Here is a 22891-nt window from a genome sequence, read left to right as displayed (position 1 = left end):
TTTTATCTTTTTTCCTCCATTTTTTGTGGTGTTAAACTTGTAGTTTGTGGAAGTCCAGGGACAGCAACACTTCCATCTTTACAGTTGTGAGTGGTAGACTTCCTTGTTGCCATAATTTTCTTTCAACCTTTTTTGCCACCTTGAATGCCTTCTCCAATGAATCTCGTTCCCAAGGGTGAATCTCATGTTGGATGTTATTCTTTAAATTCCCTATGAAGACATTAATCCTATGCTCCTCTTAAGTATCAATTACCCTGATATTCAATTTTAGGAAGTTCTCGATATGCTCCACCATTGAACCATTTTGTTCGAGATTTATCAATTGGCTAAAGAAGTTTATGCTCTTTGTATCCTCATAATGTGTTTTCATATGCTCCATAAAAATTGACCAAGTGAGAAGTGGTTTACGAGAACAAAGCCAATGATACCATAAAAGTTGATTAGTTTTTAAATATAAATATGTAATGTGTACCTTTTGTGTGTTGCACATCATGGAGATCAAAATATTGCTCCATTTGTAGGATCCATGTAACCGGATCCTTGCCATCAAACTTCCTCATATCAATATTTGGAATGTGGTGGGTCTTCAACCCAACTTTGGAGTCTCTAAAATCATATTTCATATTCCCTTTTTTCTCATCATGATTTTCATGGATTACCTTGTCACCACTGGAAAGACTTTCTTGCAGCAACTTTGTCAACCCTTCCTTCAACCCTTCCATCTTGACATTCATCGTTGATTCCATGTCTACTTTTAAACCATCTTTCAAACCTTTTATTTATTATTTTAAACCATCCATATCCCATTTTAAGTCATGAAATGTCCCCTTTTAGTTCATCTTTGGTTTCTCTTTGTGAGAGCGAAATTTATTGCACTTGGTCTCGTAATTTTGATATATCATGTTGCAATTATTTCTCTTGATGCATCATAGTAGAGGTTTATGAGGGCTTAATGAGTGTAATTTTTTTTTGTTTTGGAGGCATTTTAGAACCAAATATTGATATCTATCCTTCATTATTCCCTTGGAATCACTTCAACTAATTTTTCAAGTAAAAATTATGCATTTCTTAAAAAAATATACACATTTTTCTTTTTTTAGGAGCTCAACCTTGAAACGATTGTAACTTTGTAATTTCGGCTCTCCAAGGTTTGATATTTTTTTCCGTGGTATCCCTTTGAGTCTTATTTCCAATGCCATAAGTCTGAATGAGATTGGATTCTTCAAGATAAAGTTATGCTCAATCTCCCATAATGACCAGGCTGTGGACTAGTTGAATTGAGAAAACTTGTACAAAATTCCATGTGTCACTGTTACAACCTTCGGCCCTAAAACTGATACACAAAAAATTACACTTTACGTGCTTTCAGTCACGTTTTACACTTTTCTAATTCGATGCTTGTAGAGAAGGTTATGATGATTTTCCCTAGGTCACCTGTTTGAGACTGAATTCTGGAGCATGCAAAAACCCTTACTTCCTCAGACCATATCTCAGAAAATATGGCAAACCAAGATCTGGAATTTCTACAAGAAGTTCACCAATATTTTATCTCAACGTGGTTGAAATTCCAACTTCTAAATGTTCATAGAAAAAAGTTATAGTGAAATTCCAATATGATTGGTTTGAAGCAGTGAAACCCTATAATCCAAAGCTCTAATACCAAATGCTACGCAACCAGCTGACAAAACAGAAGAAAAAATAGAGAAACAACTTAAAAATTATCCTCTTCAAGGAGGAAACCTCCTTTACATTACATAAATTAACAATTCTTGGATGATACAAATTATAAGACCTCCTTGGTATGTATAGGAGTCTAAGGGGTCACAATATAACTAGAGCCAACATAACAATAATAATGTAAGGGTACACCAATAATAATAGTGGGCTTCTATGGGGAACAACAATAACAATATGGGGGATACACAGGCACAACAATAACAATAGGGGGATACACTAGTATTATAGGGACCTAACAATAGCAGTATCCAAAACACTTGTATATTAACGCTGGTACACAAAGATCAAACATATACATTAATTTAGATACATAGAGTTAAAGCACATATATTAATGGAGGATAAATTCGCACAAATTCCACTAACATCAAATTTGTACAAGTTTGGCCTAATTTGCATAGTTTACATCTTTCCTCGGCACTAGCCCTTTCCACTTGAGCAAGCCTCTATTGATCTTTACCCTCTCTTGGCTATATTTCATATTCTCTTCTTGTATCCTCTATATTCTACCGTCTTTCATCTAGAAGAACCAATTATGTACAACAATGTTTGTCTATTAAGATCCACTAAAGGTGGACCTAATCTCCTATACAATGGAAATATCAAATCTAAGCCTAAAATCTCTAACGTCTCAACAAATATCTCCAAATAGTGCATTGCATGTCGATGAGGAACTAATCCCTCATTTCCTAATTAAATCTCTATTTAGACTAGAAAATAAACATCCTACCTTTATTTACATTAATTTGAATGAATTAAATTAAAGGAACCTACTCCATTTAGTAAATTGCAAGACCCCTCTTAGGCCTTGCCACCAATGATTGACTTGGGGTTTATGCTCCTGCATCAGACTCCCTAGGTAAAAATAGTCCATGAACTCCTGTTCATGACTCCTCTTTTGTTGGTTGTACCTTTCACATTTGGTTTCTGATATTTTTTCTATTACAGGCACATCTGCTACATTTTCTTTTCTACTTGGATCCCAAACATTGTTTTGTTGTTGTCCATTTTCCACATTGTCATGGTCATCTTTAACAACCTTGATTTTTATTTTGAACTTTATCATTAATTTTTTCCTCCTCTTGTTGATGTTTTCATATATTCCTTGATCTTCCATGCTTCCATAACTTATTTTGTAATGCTCCACTTGTCTTATTGATGTACTCTCTTGTGGTCAACTGATTTCTGTTGTTTACTATTTTCTTCACTTCAATATGCATACTCTTAGGTAATTTCTTCATCAACATATATATCTTTCCAATCTATATATCTAGTGTGCTCCTTTGTTGATCCATGTTGTTGACACTACTCTATTGCAACATTGCTTCAAAGTTTAAAAATTTTATGGCCTCCACTTCCATCTCTATAACATCCCCTTGTTCTACCCCTTTTTATTGTAATTATTATTGTAATAGTAATGCAAGTTTGGAAGGACCATGACTGGTTGGACCTTTGATTAAACATATAATAATTATTATGAATTAATTAAAACAAATAAAGGTTGAAAAACCTTACTAATCCTTTTCCAAAGGGAAAAATTACATTCTCACCTATCTCTAGCTAAATCCATTTTAATACCTAAATCCTACTCACCAACTTATCTTTCTTGAATAGCCATGACCCATACTAGCTAAATAAATGTTGAGATTGCTTGTACACTTTGTGGGTCAATTGTATGACAAGTGTTATGCAACAAAATCAGACATGAATTGAAAGGGACAGAGATCATTATTGATCATTAAAAAAGTGAAGGTGTAGAATGACTCCATCACCTAAAGAGGGAGGAGATGGTGTAAAAAACAGAGCCACTTTCTGATAGGTGAAGGGATAAGATTAGATTTGTTGGTATAAAACAGGCAAGTGGTGCCCATTCTGGGGGTTCCCTCGGGATATCGAGAGGGGATTATTTTGACCTCATATTCATAGATCACAAGAGAAGAAGGAACTAAAGAGCCAAGTCAAGCAATATTAGTTGTAATATAAGAGAGAGAAAAGGTGTGTTGGACTCTTGGAGAATGGGAGTGATCAGCCTGGGCTGGATCATATTCCCCTATTTTCTTATTCTTTTCTATTAAACTGACAACCTTCTCTTTGTGATATGTTTAATTTTCCATGTGGTTATGCCTTATAACCAATGAGTTATTTATCTAAATCTCTATTCCATAAGTAAAGTTCAGTGGGTGAATGGGACACTGAGTGTTAGTTGTTGAGTTGATGAAGCACTGGAATAGTGGAATCCATCCTCTGAAATAATTTTCAATCCATTGGTGTGAACCCTTTCCTTATGTAAGTATTTCCCGCATACCCTAGATATAGCTTGAGGGTGGTCAGATGCAGGAAAGGTTGCAATGTAGCTGGACTATGGTTGGGTGGAGAGTGGAAGTCATCCTACAATTAGTAGCTAAATCATTGTACATAGATAATTATATCTACTTGTGCATATGTTTCACTACGAATAAATAATGATGATGTTATGTGTTACAGTAATGAATGTATCAATATTTATAATGGAGGAATGATTATTCCTGGTTATTTACAATTACATGCTTATGTGAATGATTCTCTTGATTTCATGAACCTATAAGTCCCTATGGTTGTTGTTACTTTATTGAGATGTAGAGTTATATCCATAGTCATGTATGATTGCTTTTTGTTTCAACTAACTACCATTGTGTGCAATTTTGATTGTTTGATATGCTATGAACACCTTGGATCATTGTTTCTTAGAAACTGGTGAAAATATGTGGTTGGAACCATGTATGGAATGATGGATGTATAGATTTACTAACCCTTGTGAATTAACACTAATAACTTGTTTAGTAGGCCACCTAATGAACTATATTAGTGCTAAATAATTCCACATGGGTCGTGTTGAGTATCATGTGTGGTATCTAGAGAGGTTGGCACTATTGACGAGAAGTGCATGGCATGATAGGAACCTTTCTATTAAAATTGGCAACTAGGGCCAAACTCCATGTTGGCCTTCTTATTTATGGAAGATGATATTTTTCTTGGATTCCTCTCATCAAGAAGTGTAGGAATGATCTAAAGATAATTTGATTCTGACATGTATTCATGGAGATATGAATTTATTTGTGTTATGTGATAATTCGTCAAGGTTGGCTAGCAACCAAATTACCCCAACCTATCCTCAACGTTTTACCATAAATAGAAGAGGACTTCAAGTCATTTTAGACACACATATCTTGTGATCTCTCTCCACCTTTTTGGGTTTTGGTGGAAGGAGAGATCTAAGGGAGAATACAATGTGCTAGAGGGTCATCTAGCCATTCCCTAGCCACAGTCTAGAAGGAGCCCAAGTGCCCTAGCCATAGGTCAATCAACAACCCTAATCTACGTAGTCAAGGAGATTTTTATATGTAGCAGAGGAGGCTCTTCTATGCATCAAGGATAGGCTTTAATGCTATCAAATAAAACCCTAAAAGATCCCTAGTCATAGGTCTAGAAGAGACTTTAATCCATTGTTAGAGGAAGCCCTAAAAGAGCCCTAGCCACAAACAATAAGAAGGTTTCTATACATAGTAAGCTGCAGTCAAGGGGAGGCTACTTACGCTGTATGAAGGAGGCCCAACCATGATTGAAATGAAGGCCCTAATTTGTAGTTAGGAAAGGTCCTAATCTATTGTCCAGGGGGCACTTATATGTTGTCCAGGAGGAGCATTAATATGTTGTAAAAGAAGCCCTCAAACCACAGTTGTAAGAGCCCTAATCACAACATAAAAGGAACCCTTAGACACAACAAGAATAGAGATATCTATCCACAGAGAAAGGAGGTATCTAACCGCAGTTTAATGTATGATCTATCGACTATCTAAGAGAGCTTCAATACGCTGCAAAGGAGGTCAAATAAGGAAGCCCCAACACATCAAGAAGAAGAATGATCAGATTGTTGTAGGTGATAGCTCATTGATGTAGATGACAGTAATGTGATAAAGGTTGTTCCAGGTATGAGATTGTTTGTAGGAATGAAAGCCACAGTCATAAGATGAAACTGTGTGATGAAGAAGTCTACCCTCAGACTTAGATCAGACCTTGTAGGGTTGGTTTCATATGCAGATGGGTAATGATATACTGATGGATTTATAACTGTTTTGAGGTATTGTACTTTTGTGTTGCTATGTGCTAGGCCATAGGCCATAACACCATAGCAAGGGTTTCTTTGGGGTTGCTCTCTTAAGTCTATTTGAATATTATGAAGGAAATTTTGGATAACTTCAGGTGCCCTTATCAAATCAGCCATTCATCACAGTTAAGGGAGTTTATGGCTATAGTGCCCTAACCAAAATTGTTAGAGTTTCTAGCAATTTGAGGAATGTTGTATCAGAATATGCTTCAACAATCTTAATGATTGAATACTGTCATAATGATGTTCTTTCTACTGCTATCATAGAATCTCATATTTATGTATTTGAACTATCTCTCTCTTTGCTGAATTATTGAAGAATATAAGAAGAATTGATCAAGGGTTTCCCCACATTGGGGTTTGTCCCTGGCTAGTACTACACCTTATGTCCTCTTGTCTTGGCTTCTCTTCTACTGCTTATGTTTATGTTCTATATTCACTTTACTATCATGCTGATGTGATTGCTAATCTGAATATTGTCATTGGAATAACATGAAAAATTGAAGTAAATTTCTCTTAGCATAGAACATACCTAAATTTAACATGGTATGAGAGTTGAGGTGAAGATAAAGCCCAAGAAAGAGTGAAGAGAAATCACTAAAGATAGTTGGAAAGGACAAAAGGCTCAATGGGTTCCACATCCCACTTCTCAGCTGAAGACAAGCTCTGTGAAAAGTTTGACTATCATGGATGGAATATGTCTCTTGATCTGACATTGGAAGAACAAGAATTGTTGGATTTCGTGAAGGGTAAAATCCCTGAGCCTCCATCAAATGCACCGGCTGCTACAAAGAACAAGTACACCAAGGGTGAAGTCGAAGTGAAGAAGATTATCAGAGATTCCAATGACAAGCGTCCGGTAGCCTACCTAAAGGTCACTTCAATGGAAAGTCTGAATCTAAGGGTGGAAGGAAGGGCAGATGTCTTGCTTGTAATAAGTTTGGCCATTATCTAAGGGAGTTTCCAAATAGAAGGGACACAACACATGATGATGATCATAATCATTCCAGGGGCATCTTCAATGATCGAAGGAATGATAGGTACAATGGCAAAGGAAAAAGGAATGCAGGACATCAAGGAAATGGTCTACCCTCCAAGAAAGCTAGGAACTCCAGGTATGAAGAATCAAATGTAGTTTATGATAAGCAAAAGGAACATTATCTTATATCGACCCTCTCCACTACCTCTCCTCCAGACACTTTGGGAAATTGGCTTGTTGATAGTGGTGGTTCAAGGAACTTCATCAGATTCAAGGAAGCTCTATCTAATTTGACAGAGATGGAGACAAACTTGGAGATGATGCCACCTATCCCGTAAAGGGTGTAGGGAATGTTACCCTTCAATTGGATGAGGGTAACACAATTCATTTACAAGAAGTTCTTTATGTACCTGATGTTAAAAGGAACCTGGTGTCCATTTTCGTAATGGAAGACAAAGGTTACAAGGTGGCATTCATCGATGGAAAGTTACGTGTTTGGAAAAAAAATAAAGATGCTTTTACTCTTGGGTTTAGGATTGGAAATTTGTATCAAGTTGCAGGAAGTGCATTAGGGACCATGCCGTGTGGCACATCTCTTCAATGGAAACGGAGGTATATCCATCTTCATTGTAAGCCCCTATCTGATGTAAGACAGATGGTGACAGAGATGCCTGAATTCAAACAAGAGAATGAAGGTACATGTCCAAGATGTACCAAAGGAAATCTTACAAGGGGACCATTCCCCTCATGTAATAGAAAGACCATAGATTTGGAACAAACCGAGGGCTTTGAGATTCATGATCGGGAATCTCATGTATGTAGGTTGAAGAAAGATCTCTATGATTTAGAGCAAGCACCCCGGGCTTGGTATGAGAGGTTTGATAGCTATCTGATGAAACTGAGATTCACTAAGAGTGAAGCCGATCCAAACCTTTTCTTTAAGGTTGTGGATGATAGACCTCTCATACTAGTACTTTATATCAATGACCTCTTTTTGGTAGGTACAAACCCTCTCATTTGCAAAAGTAAGAGGGAGTTGGATTCCGAATTTGAAATGGTGGACTGCAAGACTGTGACTACCTCGATGGATCTTAACTTGAAGAAGTTATGCGGTAGTGATGCCAGACTTGATTTATGAAATGCCTCTGAGTTTTGTCAACTCGTAGTAGCATTTATGTTATTGGTGAACTTCTATCTGGATATATGTTTTGCAGTTAGCATGTTGAGCCAACATATGGCTAAGCCTCATCACTCACATTAGATTGGTGGCAAGAATCTTCTGACATATCTTCGGGGCATAATCACTCATGGACTGAGATACACTGTTGGAGTTGTGAGGCTACATTATTATTTTGATGCTAATTTGGCAAGCAGTGTGGAGGATCGAAAAATCACTTCTAAGTGTGGATCCTCCTTGGGTTCTACTTCAATATCCTGGATGAGTAGGAAGCAAAAGTCGGTTGCTTTGAGAACTGCTAAGGCTGAATACATAGATGAGAGTCTGGCCTCCTATGAAGCTGTCTGGTTGTGGAAGCTCTTCTGTGAGTTGTTTGGACACGTGTTGGATACCATCATGATCTTCTGTGATAACCAGAGGGGGATTCAATTTTTGAGGAATCCCGTGTTCTATGATCGCTCCCAGCATATAGAATTCAGTTACCACTTTATCTGGGATATGGTATAGCAAGGAGGAATAGGGCTCCATCACATTGTCACTGATGTGCATACCTTCGATATTCAGATGAAGCCCCTCGAAAAGGTCAAATTATTGACTTTCCGAGAATGACTAGGAGTCGTGGAGAGACTCTCTCCTGAGGGTCCTGTATGATATGGAAATTGAGTTCTGGGAGCTCCTGAGGGCTTGGGGGTACTTCTTGGAGCAATGAGCAACTATAGGGTGAGTGGTTTAGCCTTCCCCTAGTGATTTGCTATGTAGGCAGGATGAGTGGTTCATCCTTCTCCTACTGAGACACAGTCATAGGTGAGTGGTTTAGCCTTCCTCTAGTGATTTGTCGTGTACAGGGTGGGTTGTTCAACCTTCCCCTAGTGATTTGTTGTGTATAGGGTGAGTGGTTTAGCCTTCCCCTGGGATACCCCATGGCGACAAGTAGGCAGGATGAGTATTTCATCCTTCTCCTACGGAGACATCCTACCCATGCAGTCTGGGACTAATGGGAAGTACTTCTCATCTCGCTAATGAGCAGGGAAATGAGGATAGGGACCATAGTACTACCGATGGATGCATCGTGTACTAACGTACTCCCTATGCTAGGATGATATTGATCTAGGATCAATTGGAATTGACTTCGGGTAAGTAAGAGTGGTATGAGAAACTCTCTTTATTTGGAACTGACTTCGAGTCAGTAAGAGTGGTATGAGATGCTCTCTTTATTTGGAATTGATTTCGGATCAGTAAGAGTGGTATGAGACACTCTCTTTAGTTGGAACTAATTTTGGATCAGTAAGAGTGGCATGAGACACTCTCTTTATATGGGACTGATTTCCGGTCAGTAGAGAATGGTATGATACGTTCTCGATCACTTCTTCTTCTTCATATTTTAGCAGAGCAAATCAAAGAAAACAAGTGCAGAGCATTGTGTTGATGATAAAGATAGTACAATATGGAAAATGGATTAGCAAATGGAGTTCTCCCTAGTTGAGAGGGAGTGTTAAAATTGGCAACTAAGGCCAAAATCCATGTGGGTCTTCTTATTTATGGCAACTGATATTTTTCTTGGATTTCTCTCATCGAGAGGTGTAGGATTGATCTAAAGATAATCTGATTCCGACATGTATTCAAGGAGATATGAATTTGTTTGTGTTATGTGACAATTCGTCAAGGTTAGCCAGCAACCAGATTACCCCAACCTATCCTAAACTTTTTATTATAAATAGAAGGGGACTTCAAGTAATTTTAGACACAGATCTCTTGTGATATCTCTCCACTTGTTTGGGTTTCGGTGGAAGGAGAGATCTAAAAGAAAATACGTTGTCCAAGAGGGTGATTATATAACCATTCCCTAGCTGCAATCTAGGAGGAGCCTAAGTTCCCTAGCCGTAGGTCAATCAGTAGCCCTAATCTACACATTCAAGGATATTTTTATATGAAACAGAGGAGGCTCTTCTACGCAGCAAGGAGAGGCTTTAACACTGTCAAAGAAAGCCCTAGCCATAGGTCTAGAAGAGACCTTATTTCGATGTTAGAGGAAGCCCTAAAAGAGCCCTAGCCTTAGACAAGAAGAAGGTTTTTATACACAGTAAGCCGCAGTCAATGGGAGACTACTTACGTTGTATGAAGGAGGCCCAACCATGATCTAAATGAAGGCCCTAATTTGCAGTTAGGAAAGGTCCTAATTTGCTGTCCAAGAGGAACTTATATGTTGTCGAAGAGGAGCATTAATATGTTGTAAAAGAATCCCTCAAACCATAGTTAGAAGAGCCCTAATCACAACATAAAAGGAACCCTTAAATGTAGCAAGAATAGAGATATCTAGATGTAGAGAAAGGAGGTATCTAACCGCAGTTTAATGTATGATCTATTAGTTGTCTAAGGGAGCTTCAATATGCTGCAAAGGAGGTCAACCAAGGAAGCCCCAACACATCAAGAAGAAGCATGATCAGATTGTTGTAGGTGACAGCTCATTTTTGTAGATGACAGTAATATGATAAAGGTTACTCCAGGTATGAGACTATTTGTAGGAATGAAAGCCACAGTCATAAGATGAAACTGTGTGATGAAGAAGTCTACCCTCAAACTTAGATCGGACCTTATAGGGTTGGTTTCATATGTAGATTGGGTACTCATATACTGATGCGTTTATAACTGTTTTGAGGTCTTGTACTTGTGTTGCTATGTGCTAGGCCACAGGCCATAGCAACATAGGAAGGGTTTCTTTGGGGCTGCTCTCTTAAGTCCGTTTGAAGATTATGAAGGAATTTTTGGGAAACTTCAGGTGCCCTTATCAGATCAACCATTCATCACAGTCAAGGGAGTTTAGGGCTATAATGCCCTAACCAGAATTGTTGGAGCTGCTAGAAATTTAAGGAATATTGTATTAGGATATGCTTCAACAATCTTGATGATTGAAGACTGTCATAATGATGTTCTTTCTAATGTTGTCATAAAATCTCATATTTATGTATTTGTACTATCTCTCTCTCTGTCGATCTATGGAAGAATATAAGAAGAATTACTCAAGGGTTTCCCCACATTGGGGTTTGTCCCTAGCTGGTGCCACATCTTATGTCCTCTTGTCTTGGCTTGTCTTCTATTGCTTATATTTATATTCTATCTGCACTTTACTATCATGCTGATGTCATTGCTAATTTGAATATTGTCATTGGGCTAATATGAAAAATTGAAGTAAATTTCTCTTAGCATAGAACATACATAAATTTAACATTTTCCAATTATAAAATGGTAATACATTTGTTCTAGTGGATGGAGATATGTCTCCGCAGTATAGGAAGGTCTTCTCGTGTAAAGATGGTAAGTTAATGGAGATTTCATTTCCCAAGGAACAAAAAAGGAGAGAAACATAAGGGATTGTAACATGAAATTATTAATTTATGTGAAGGATTGGGACCTAGTGAGACCCACGAACATGGATGACGTGGCAACACCACATGGTGGGGCATGTTGAAGTGGTAGGTTTGAAAGGGACCAATTTTCAAATGGGCATAAATTTCAATCTAGGAATCGTATTGAGATAAAATTTATATAGCCAAAAATCTCTTGACAAGTTGGATGCAATGGTGTTATCCAAAATGAGTTCCACACACTTTACTTGAGAATGAATTTTGTAACCCCATTTCCATATTGAGACCATGAAGAATAGGTTAGTTTAAGGTAACACCTCCCATAGCCCGAGAATAACCCAAGGGGTTGGAGGATATATTGGAATTTCATTATTTGACTAAATACCACTTCTTAGACATTTAAGGCACTTTGTTTCCTCCTCCATGTCTGCTTTATGAAGGGTTCACTTCCATTTTTCTCACTCCCATTTGTATCTGAATTTGCACATGAAGCAAATTTGTTACATAAAACATTAAATCATTGCAAATTACCATCAACCATTAGGATGATTGCTTCTCTTTCTTCGTTTTTTTTTGAAATCATGTAATTTGTTTTCCTCCAATGTCTATTAGTCTCCCTTTTAACCTTTGCTTCATCTTTTACAATTTTCTAGTGACATTTTATGTTATCTTTCTCTTCATGCTTTTTTTCTGCAATCTTCATGCAATCTCCCTTAATCCTCAAATTGACTAACCATTATTCTAATATTCTAAATTCTGCATTAAATTTGTTATTTCCAAGGATATCATCTCTTGTTCCACGTGCTAGAATATTCTCATTTCTATCATCATCCTTTTGTGTTATATAAAATAAAATTTCATTCTTAAGTTTTCTCATCAACCTCTCCATCAATTTTATTTCCTCATAAAATTTTGTTACTCATCTAAATGTTTCTTTTCATTATCTCCTTAATCCTTCTTTTAGTTGTATCCATAAGCCACCTTTTCCTTGTCCATTGCACTAACAAATTCTTCCAAATTTTTTTCCCTAGTTGCATTTGTCCACTACGTATGGTTTCCACTTTGATTGCATTTATAAACCAATTTTGCCTCCCACTCTATGCCAATATAATTTTGATTTAGTTCTTCCTTTATCTCTATTATAAATTTTAATGATTTTCCACCATATTTGGTACTTTCAAAACCTACATTCATACACAAATTATTAGTTTGAAAAATATAAGGCTCTATGTCCTTCCTTGGTGTCCCTATTATCAGATATTCATGTTGATATGATCCTTCCAAGAACTTCATGAATTGATCCCAAATTTGATTTTATTCTTTAGGTATACTTCCGTACTTTGGTTCACAATAATGAACTTATTCTTCCTCATACTCAACTTCTCTAAGTTCCTCTTCCTTCAACCAAACACTCATCATGTGTTCCAACTTCGTCATCTTTCTTGTAAATAATTATTTAACAGGCCGTGTAACCTATTTCTTCATTATCCATCCACATATCTGGTATTTTCCACTTTACTATAGTAGCATCATCATTATGTTGATTTATTCCTTCATCTCAACCTTTTCTTATTCAAATTTATTTTGACTTGTCCTCTACATCTTTGTGCCATTTTATTTAGAATTCTCCTCCATTTTGTTGTCTTTCATTTGAACCCTTTGTCATGAATATTAATACTCATGTTTATTCTTCCTCTATGAACGTCTCTTAGCCACCTGTGAGCTACACTAAGCCTCTGTAATAACATGTTTGTTTTGCCCTGCTACAAGTACCTCATTAATATTCTCTCTCTAAATTTGGCCTTTTGGTAACACTGGCGCTCTCCTCTAGAACCTCATGAGCTTCATTTGCTCCTCTAGGATTTTACATGTTTACTCACTCTCAATATCTTCAATTGATCTTTCTTTGGACAACTCTACCGACATCTACCACTATGGAATTGTCTTGACAAATTCTACCCAACCTTAGCTGGAAGTAATTCTTCTTTCTCTATTATGCAATCTCTGCTACAAGGGTTACCACAAACTCTATTTCTCTTTTTCTGTTGCTATCTACAATCAACAAATACTTTGTCTAACCCATCAATTGTAAATCATAAAGACCGTTATTTTACATGTCAAATTAGATCTTCACTTCAAGAAAATTTTCTGATTTCTTTGTTTTCAATTGTTGCAAGACTCTTTTGTTACCAATATTCTCTAAGAATCTATTGGAAAATCTACCCAGTTCTGATCCTTGGCTAGAATTTTCTCTGCTTCTGTAGAATATTCTTTGTTCTCTATCTCCTTATCAGAACTCCATTATTCCTTCTTTGACTTGTCAATACATATACTTATATTTATTATTAAACAATTAAATCTATTATCTTTGTGTCTCCATATTCCATTTAATGATTCAACAATTTTATTGATGCCTTCTCACTCTTCTCCAACGCCGATATCCTACACTAATCTTCTTCTAGTGTTGTCAACAGTTCTCTATAAACAATAAACAATTTAATTTTTCTATGCTATAATACCAAAGATTGATGTTGTTGGGGCAAAGTCCTCTTAGGAAGTACTCATTCTTTTTTCCCTTAGATCTTTGGTGCAATATATTCTAAATATTCTTGAACAGAATAAATTTTTTCAAACATACAAAGCCTTTGAGCAATCACCCTTTAATCTACATTATAACCACAATTCAAACCCAAACAATGCACTACAATGTTTATGCACAAAACCTCATATTTCATATTTCCTCAACACCATGGTTTAACTCATTCTTCATCACACGACCATGGATTGTAACCTCGAGCTCAATTCTGAAGGTGATAAGCCTTTAATCCCCTATTTTAAAACCCTTTCTTGTTATACACAAAAATGTTAAAACTCCATACTCTTTAATTCTTCACATTTACTTGGTTATCCACCTTGTAACCAAGGTTGGTGACTAGTTCTTGATCGACCCTCATTTGTATCCAAGGACCAGGTGATCCAGATGGTGTTAAATTTATCTTAGGCCCAAATTAGTTTATCGATCCAGACACCTGCGTCACTTTACATCATGATCTATTCATCCAAAATGTGGATGGATTCGGATGTACCACACCTTTTCCAGACTCAAATTTGTTGTTGACTAGATTAGTTTTCTCTACAAGATATTATATCTGAGGGTATCGAGCCTAGATATATCTCCACAAAATTGTATCTTGTTCCAAGAGCTAGATGTCCTTGCTTCTGATGGCCTCAAACTTCATGCTTTCATTGACACATTTCTCAGCATCTATGAGGTTCACAATTATTTATTAATTCATATGCATCATTCTGATGTAGAACTTGTTGTAACCAATGTTAGGGTCCATATTAAACCTTTGATCTACTAGATGTATATAACACCCTGTCAAAGATGGAGGACCTGGGTATCATGTTGATCCACTAGATATGTCACCTAAATACTTTACGTTAAATATATTTACACTTAGTTTATTCCACCAGTCCAAGGATTGATCAGAATATTTACACATTGAAGGCACAAATTTGTATGAGGTTGGATGACTTATGATATATGGATGTCTACAGTTTTTTTGTGCGACTATTCTGTAATATTTAAGAAGCACCAACTACTTCACCCCATTATCAAAATACTTTCTTTGTAGTCTTAGAATCTTAGCTCTATGATACCTTCAACTTCAAACTAACAATTTCAACTTGGTACAAACATGAGGACCACCCCAGTTACATTCAAATTCGTAATTAATGCACATATATAGGATCAGATCAATTCTGACTATATCTAATAACAACCTCCAAAGCACTTATATATTAACATTGGTACATAGAGATCAAACATATACATTATCTTAGATACAGATAGTTCAAGCACACATATTAATGGGGGATAATTTCACACGAATTCCATTTAAAATATTTGGGCTTCCATCTGAAACCCAAGTGCTACAAGAAGGAAGATGAGAAGATTAAAAGGATGGAGCTTAAGGTGGTTTTTAATAATAGTGAGGTTAGTTCTCGTGAAATTGGTGCTAGAATCCATTCTTGTGTTCTGGATGTCAAAATCATGGATCCGATGAGGAGCCTTAGAAAAAATAAGATCTTTAAGAACATTTTTATGTTCTCAAAGGCTCTTGCAACAAAATATGGATGGAGACTTTTGTCCACTCACAACCTATGGATTATGGTATTTTTTCATAAGGATATTAACCCTTTCTCATTGGAAGACTGGATTGTGACTAGACTAGGCTGAGAGACAAGCCACGTTTCCATTCTTCTGTCATTTGATGTGTAGTTCTCAACTCCTTTGATCTTATTGCCTTAGGTCTTACATGGAAGGTGGGAAATGGTTTGAAAGTGAGATTGGGCTAGGATCCTTGGCCAAGTAGTTGTCAAAACCATTGTCTGCCTCAAGATCTTATTGATCAACTCAAGCACAGAGATTTCTCTCGATTTTCTCAAATTGATAACCGAAATTGTACTTCTATCCAACGTCAAGGATGGCTATCAATTGAAGCCTAGCAGATCGATCTAGAATATCACAAAATATGGAAGGGTTTCTTGGGTACCCTTGATGCAGGTCACATAAGACTCTCCTGGGATGAGGATGAGCTAGTCTAGGCTCATTCTCTTATGGGCATTAATATTCCCAAGTTGGGGTATCTTCATCTGAATATGGCTATTGTTGAGACAATGAGGAGTGGTGGTAGAAAGGTGGATGGAAGATCAAGATCTTGACCAAATATTTCCTTTTTATGTACCGTTTACTTACTAAGAAAGATCCTACTTAGGAAAAATTATAGAAGCATCATAAGATCAAGCCACCCTAGTGCCCATTATGTAAATCAAACGGTGAATCCATTGAGCACATTTTTGTTGATTTTCTTTTCTTTTTTCTAGTTAGGTACGTGTGCAACATTATTCTTAGCCAATATTGTGTGCGGGAAGGGCCTTCCTTTGAGGAGAGGTGGAGATTCTGGACACAATATAGGAATACCAAACCATTTCAGACTCTACCCCTGTTTACATGTTGGGGTGTTTAGTTGGCTCAAAATAAATAAATATTTGAAAATAAGTTATACTTTCGAGAGCAAGTCATCGCTGAAGCTTTGGATATTTTGTCTCATTTTCCTTGGCCCATGTTTTCTCCTCGGAATTCAATTGTGATTCTAGAAGAATCTAACAAATATTAGCCATGGGGTTATATTGATGGGTTTGAATAGGGGGATGATCATCGATGTGAAGGAGATCTTATATTACACCTACCTAAACAACATTGTTTCAAAATCAACATGGGGATCATGAGAGGAATAAACAATTTGGCTGAATTGTTATATTGTCGTTCTTTACTAGCTTTTGCAAGATAAAAGGGATGTGATCAACTTCATGTGTTTGGTGATTCTTTGTTGGTCATTAATTGGGTTAATAAGATTCAACAATGCCACAATATACATCTAACTCATATTCTGGAGGATTTGCAAAGGATCAAGCTTACTTATGTTTATTTTTCTTGTATTCACATCTATAGGGATCTAAGCAAGGAAGTAGATAAGTTTTCTAAGGAAGGCCTTCAGCTAGATTGGGGGATATGACAATTGAGGAAGCCATAAACGATGAAAATTTTAGATTTTATCACAAGCCTTGCATGGATGAAAACAATGCATAGTTTTACTCGCATGTTTTTCTGCAATAGTTTATTTTGTGGAGCTTTTGAGGTTGTTTCTCTTGGATTCTTTGATAGAATATGGGTAACTTTATCCATCTATTTTTTTGGGGTATTGTAGATCATCGTGGTAAAATGATATACATATGTTTATTTTCTTGCCAGTTTTTCTTTCTTTAACAATTGAATAAATATAATTAGATCTTGTTAAATACACAATTGATTGTGTATATGCAAAATACAATATTATTTACCATATAAATAGAATTACATTTTTCCTCATAAAAAAAATAATATATAATATCAATAAAATATTATTAACCATAACTCTAATATAAATTTATAATTAACTTAAATCTATTTTAATTATGACATTAAAATGAATTAAATTTTTTAAAATAATTTTTTTAAGTGAAAAAAGAATTAATCACTATAAACACTTAATAAATCTAAAATTAAAATAAAACAAAATTAATTTAATTATGAGTTATAATATTTTAATTTTAATATTAACAATTTTAATATTAGATAACCACCCATCTCCAAAAATAACTCCTGCCAATTTTAAACCTAACCATACTTCCCAAACAAACAACCGACTTTAGACCGGATAAGTTACACTTAACTTTTATCTATATAAGAATTTCCTATTCCCTTAGTGAAAAACGAAAAACATTAAAAAAAATAATCAATTGCCTTTTTATCCAAATCCATATCCACAAACTTTAATTTAATCTATATCCATCAGGACTTCGAAAAGAATCTGTATCTGACCAGGCCCGACACGACCAAACGGAAGCCCAAATTTCTGGCTGATATCAAATATAAAACTCCCAACGGGAATAAAAAACAAAAAAAACTAGGAAGGCGGAGCAATTGCCGTTGAATCTGAGGCAAGAGACGGAATGTTAGGTAGCTAGCATTCGCTGGCGTCACGAAAAAATAATACTGAATTCATGAATGCCTCGTAATACAGCTGCGTTTACTACCGTGAAGATGATTGGAATGGTGGTTAAGAATGGCTGGTGTGAAGTTTCATGGAACTGCAAATATCTATCATGGGGTGTTCAAAGCCCATTTGATATTCGCAATGAAAACCTCGCGACGAGACTGGTCGAGAGATTTTAGTCATTAAAATCTTAATAGAGATTTTAGTAATTAAAATTTCATAGTATAGATTATAATTTTTTTTTGATGTTTGTGAAAGCATTACATTTCAAAATGAAATGTTTTTCTGATTTTACTATCTAGACACTCAAAATATATATATTCATTTTTCCCAATTCTTTTTTAGGTTTTTTCCACCGTCCTATTTTATAGGGAAGTTCTTAATTGAGCAATAAGAACATTTGCCTATTCATGACCCTATAACATTGTATAAATTAGTTGCCAAGAAGATATCTGGTCTTGAATGCTCAACATCAAAGACTTTAATATTTTATGTTCATTTGGATTGAAACAAAAGCACAAGGAAAATTAATAAAACAAAAAAATAGTTTTATCTTTGGCTGCAAACGTATAAATCATTTAGCTTACTCACTTTTGGATGTAGTTGAAGATGATGCTTCGTCTAAAGGGTATGCAAGGGTTATATAGATTCATGTTGGTTTAATTTTCTCTTTTAAATAGACTATATTCCAAGTGAAGATGTTTAGATTACATCACAATATCTCTACCATATGAGGTTGAAGAGTGCTTTTTGGAGTAATTATTTATTTTATTTTATTTTTATTGTTATTTGTATGTAATTTTACCCAATCAAAATGTTTAATAAGACAGGGGATGATAAGGTAGAACAAGACATTACAATGTTTTCTCTATATGAACCTAGAGAGCACCTCTTTGCACAATGACAAAATTTACACATGATTTTAAATAAACATGTAGAAATTTACACATCATCTCAACATGAGTGATTGTTAGAAATTAAGTAGGAATTAGATTCTGAACTTTTCTTCTTGATCCCCGTTCCTTTTTTTTTTCTATTTCTTTTTCTATTATTGATTAGTATTTACTTGAATTCTTAATAGAATTTTAATTAATTGTTTTATTTTATTTTAATTCAATTTAATATAAATATCATGTTTTTTTAAATGAATTTTCTTATTCTAAATACTTAAATTTTTAATATAATTTTTAATTAATTAATTAAAATATTAAATTTATTTTAATCAATATTCTAATACTTTCTGCACATTTTGACCTTTTATAATATTATTGACATTAATTATTTATATATATAGACTAGTTTCTAATACCTAGTTTATAACTAAATATTATCTTAATTAATTTAATAGCTAATTCATGATGGTTACATGATGTATTCTTGCTATTTATTTTTTATTATTGATTAATTTTTTCACTTTTATTCTCAAAAATGTCCACTAAATCTTAATAATGCAATTAATCCAAAAAACAATCTCATTTACAATATAAATCACAAGATTCTAAAATCTAACCCAAAAAAAATTCTATTTATCCCTTCACTACATTTATAATATATTAATAAATTTTTATTTCAATTATATTTATAAATCTCACTGAAAGTTTATAAAATTATTTAATTTATATAAAATAATTAATTTATATATTCAACGCGAAAATTGAAAATATTGTTTTTTTAAATTCATGTATCATTGTATAACGCTATATGGAAATCTCTATGCTGGGATGCACATTGCAGACAATTTTGCGGATAATATCTAAAGTTGAGCTCTTTACAGCTAAGTGAAATGGCAAAACATGATGGTCTCATAGTGCTTTTTTGAGCATTCTTTCCGGACGATGACAGGGATACGACTGAATAAAGTTAAAATAAAAGCTGAGTGTTACTTTGAGCATTCTTTCTGCACGGTGACAGAAATACGACTCAATAAAATTAAAATAAACCCGGAGTTAAGGTAAATTTATGGTTGCTCTTATATCAAATCCAAACTGGAAAGAACAAATGGAACTCGATATACCATGGATCTTTATTCAACAAAATACTAAATACTGGAACTTAAATCCTCAAACCCAAATAAAATATTCACAATGATGGGATTGTAACTCCACACCCAGATATAATATCGCATCATCAGTCTATGAAAGCTTTCCTCTCATGGCGATGCAGCTAAGAAACTGTCACTCCTGAGAGAGTGAAATCTCGGAAGTAGCAGGTGGTGTTTTAGTGGCATGCATTTCCTTCCAAACAGAAGCCACGTTGGCCAGCGCGTTGTATGAACTCCCTCCCTCTGCCATTGCAAACCGGGCCTTTTCCATCAATTCTGCCATCCTCTTCTTCATTTCCATGCCCCCCTCTCCTTCCATTAATTCCCTAGCCGCTCTTTCCACTTCCTCTCTTTTCACCAATCCATCTGGCCCCTTCTCCGCTTCAATGGCCACCTTCATCTGCTTCACTAGAAAGAAGGCATTCGTTTTCTGCTCAGCAAAGAGAGGCCAAGCGATCATTGGCACTCCATGTAACATGCTCTCTATCGTTGAATTCCAGCCGCAATGAGAAAGAAAACCGCCGGTGGATGGATGAGAGAGGACACTAATCTGAGGCGCCCATGAATCCACCACAAATCCCCGGTCCTCGGTTCGAGTCTCGAAACCCTCAGGTAGAACCTCCCTCATGTCTGCTCCGGCCGTCATCGCCGATTCAGTTGGTGGAGGAGGCTCCCTACGCAACACCCAAAGGAAGCGCTGCCCGCTTGCTTCTAGCCCCAGAGCAAGTTCCCTAATCTGATTTTCCGACAGCGTGCCGCGGCTCCCGAAAGCAACGAACAGAACGGACGAGGCGGGCTGGCGGTCTAGCCATTTGAGGCAGCCCTCCTTCTCATAGTTATTGTCATATTCCGACAGAGACGAAGATATGAGCGGCCCAACGGCATAAATGGAAGGCCGCTTTTCGGGAACGCTCAGAACCTTTCCTTCCTTGAGAGCTTTTACTTGTTCCGGTTCCATTTCCTGGCATGTATTTATCAGAATTCCACAAGCTTCGTGAAGCCGAAGGGAATGTTGAATCAACCTATTGAATGAAATATCAGATCTGTCTTGAAGAGGGCCCGGCAAATCTATTCCAGGAATCGGCGGAAGGCCCGGCACTTCGATCGGGATATCCACATCTTTGAAGGAGGTTTCAATGTTGTGGGCAAGTGTTGGCAAGTAGAGCGTGATGCAGAGGATAAAAGCCGCAGAAGGGACGAATATGTAGGAAGGTATTTCTAGTTTGGAGGCAACATCCAACATGGGTGTGCCGAAAAAATCGATTATGAAAGCGCAGACAGGAAACGAAAAGGATGTGAGAGCATCTTCCACTAATATTTTAGCCTTCTCCAACAGTAGGGGTATGCGTATAAGAAATGGCATCTCAGCATGATTCCCCTCGATCTGAACATCAGGGAGCTCTATGAAGCGGATCTTGCTCCCTGACGAAGACGGCAAGATTGGTTGAGGAGAGGCTCCCATCCATTTGGCGGTGAAGAAGATGACAGAAAAGCCATGGTACACAGTAAGCCGCTTTGCAAGCTCGAGCAGTGGGATGTGATGGCCCGACCCAAACCCTGGGAATATTGCGACATGAGGCTTTTGCCACTCCATGAATCTCTCTGTAATTCAACCAGCAAATGCCTCGATTTGAAGGGTGGGTTCTGTAAAAATGGAGCAGAAATTAAATAAAATAAATCTTTGAAGACGCTTGGATTGTACACAATAACTGGGGAAACAAGCCAAAACTAAACAATCTATGATCGAGCACGCTTTTGTTGTTTTCGAGAACTTGGCGAATGAGCTACACACGACGACTGTATAAAACAGTTTACATTTGCTTGCAACGTCAGCGCAGACATATGGATGATGCCATGGCCATATTACTGGTATAGTTTTGCCCGGAAAGATTCGTATGTGATTAATATATATATGGTGGGTACGGGGGAACATTTTTTATATATATATATATATATATATATATTTTGTCTCTGTTTTATTGTATACTATTCCTAAGCGGATTAGATTGCCACGACCAGTGGTACTTTTTATGGATTAAAATTAAATGTTATTAACTATTAGCCTTGGCCATAGGCAAGGCAGGGACTATAGGAATGGAAATAGGGTTGTTAATGTTATTTTTAAGCTATTTACGTTGGTTATTATTTCTGGCCATTGTTAAATATGCATAGTTTTTCACTTCATCGTTTTATTAATGTTTAAGCTGGTTATTATTTTTAGCCACGGTTAAATATGCATAGTTTCTCACTTCATCATTTTATTAATATGCATAGATTTTCATTTCATTTTTTGATTTGGCCTCCTTCCCAGAGGCGGAAAAACAATATATTTTATTAAGTTAAAAAAGTTCACATCAATCCTATTTTGGAAAAGAGGAAGTAATACTAGCATTATTTCATCAACCAGAAGTGTTTGCTTCACATAATATATATACATCTATGATGCATAAGGTTTACGATGCATAAGGTAAGGTAAGATTTGTTGAGGAGAGGCTCCCATCCATTTGGCGGTGAAGAAGATGACAGAAAAGCCATGGTACACAGTCAGCCGCTTTGCAAGCTCGAGCAGTGGGATGTGATGGCCCGACCCAAACCTTGGGAATATTGCGACATGAGGCTTTTGCCACTCCATGAATCTCTCTGTAATTCAACCAGCAAATGCCCCGATTTGAAGGGTGGGTTCTGTAAAGATGGAGCAGAAATTAAATAAAATGAACTTATGAAGACGGTTGGGTTGTACACAATAACTTGGGAAACAAGCCAAAACTAAACAGTCTATGATCGAGCACGCTTTTGTTGTTTTCGACAACTTGGCAAATGAGCTACACACAACGACTGTATAAAACAGTT

General features: G+C 36.2%; 1 pseudogene; it reads right to left on the bottom strand.

Annotated features, from left to right (window-relative positions):
• Window positions 1–19946: 19946 nt before the first annotated feature.
• Window positions 19947–21824, bottom strand: LOC149158861 (UDP-glycosyltransferase 72B1 pseudogene; annotated as a pseudogene).
• Between the last annotated feature and the right edge of the window lie 1067 nt (window positions 21825–22891).

The sequence above is a fragment of the Pinus tabuliformis genome, chromosome 5_2 (assembly GCF_031772625.1).
Source record: "Pinus tabuliformis cultivar Carrire ecotype Pingquan chromosome 5_2, CPIR1, whole genome shotgun sequence".
In the NCBI taxonomy this organism is placed as follows: domain Eukaryota; kingdom Viridiplantae; phylum Streptophyta; class Pinopsida; order Pinales; family Pinaceae; genus Pinus; species Pinus tabuliformis.
Note: the sequence above shows the minus strand (reverse complement) of the source record. Positions and strands in the feature narration are given on the sequence as shown.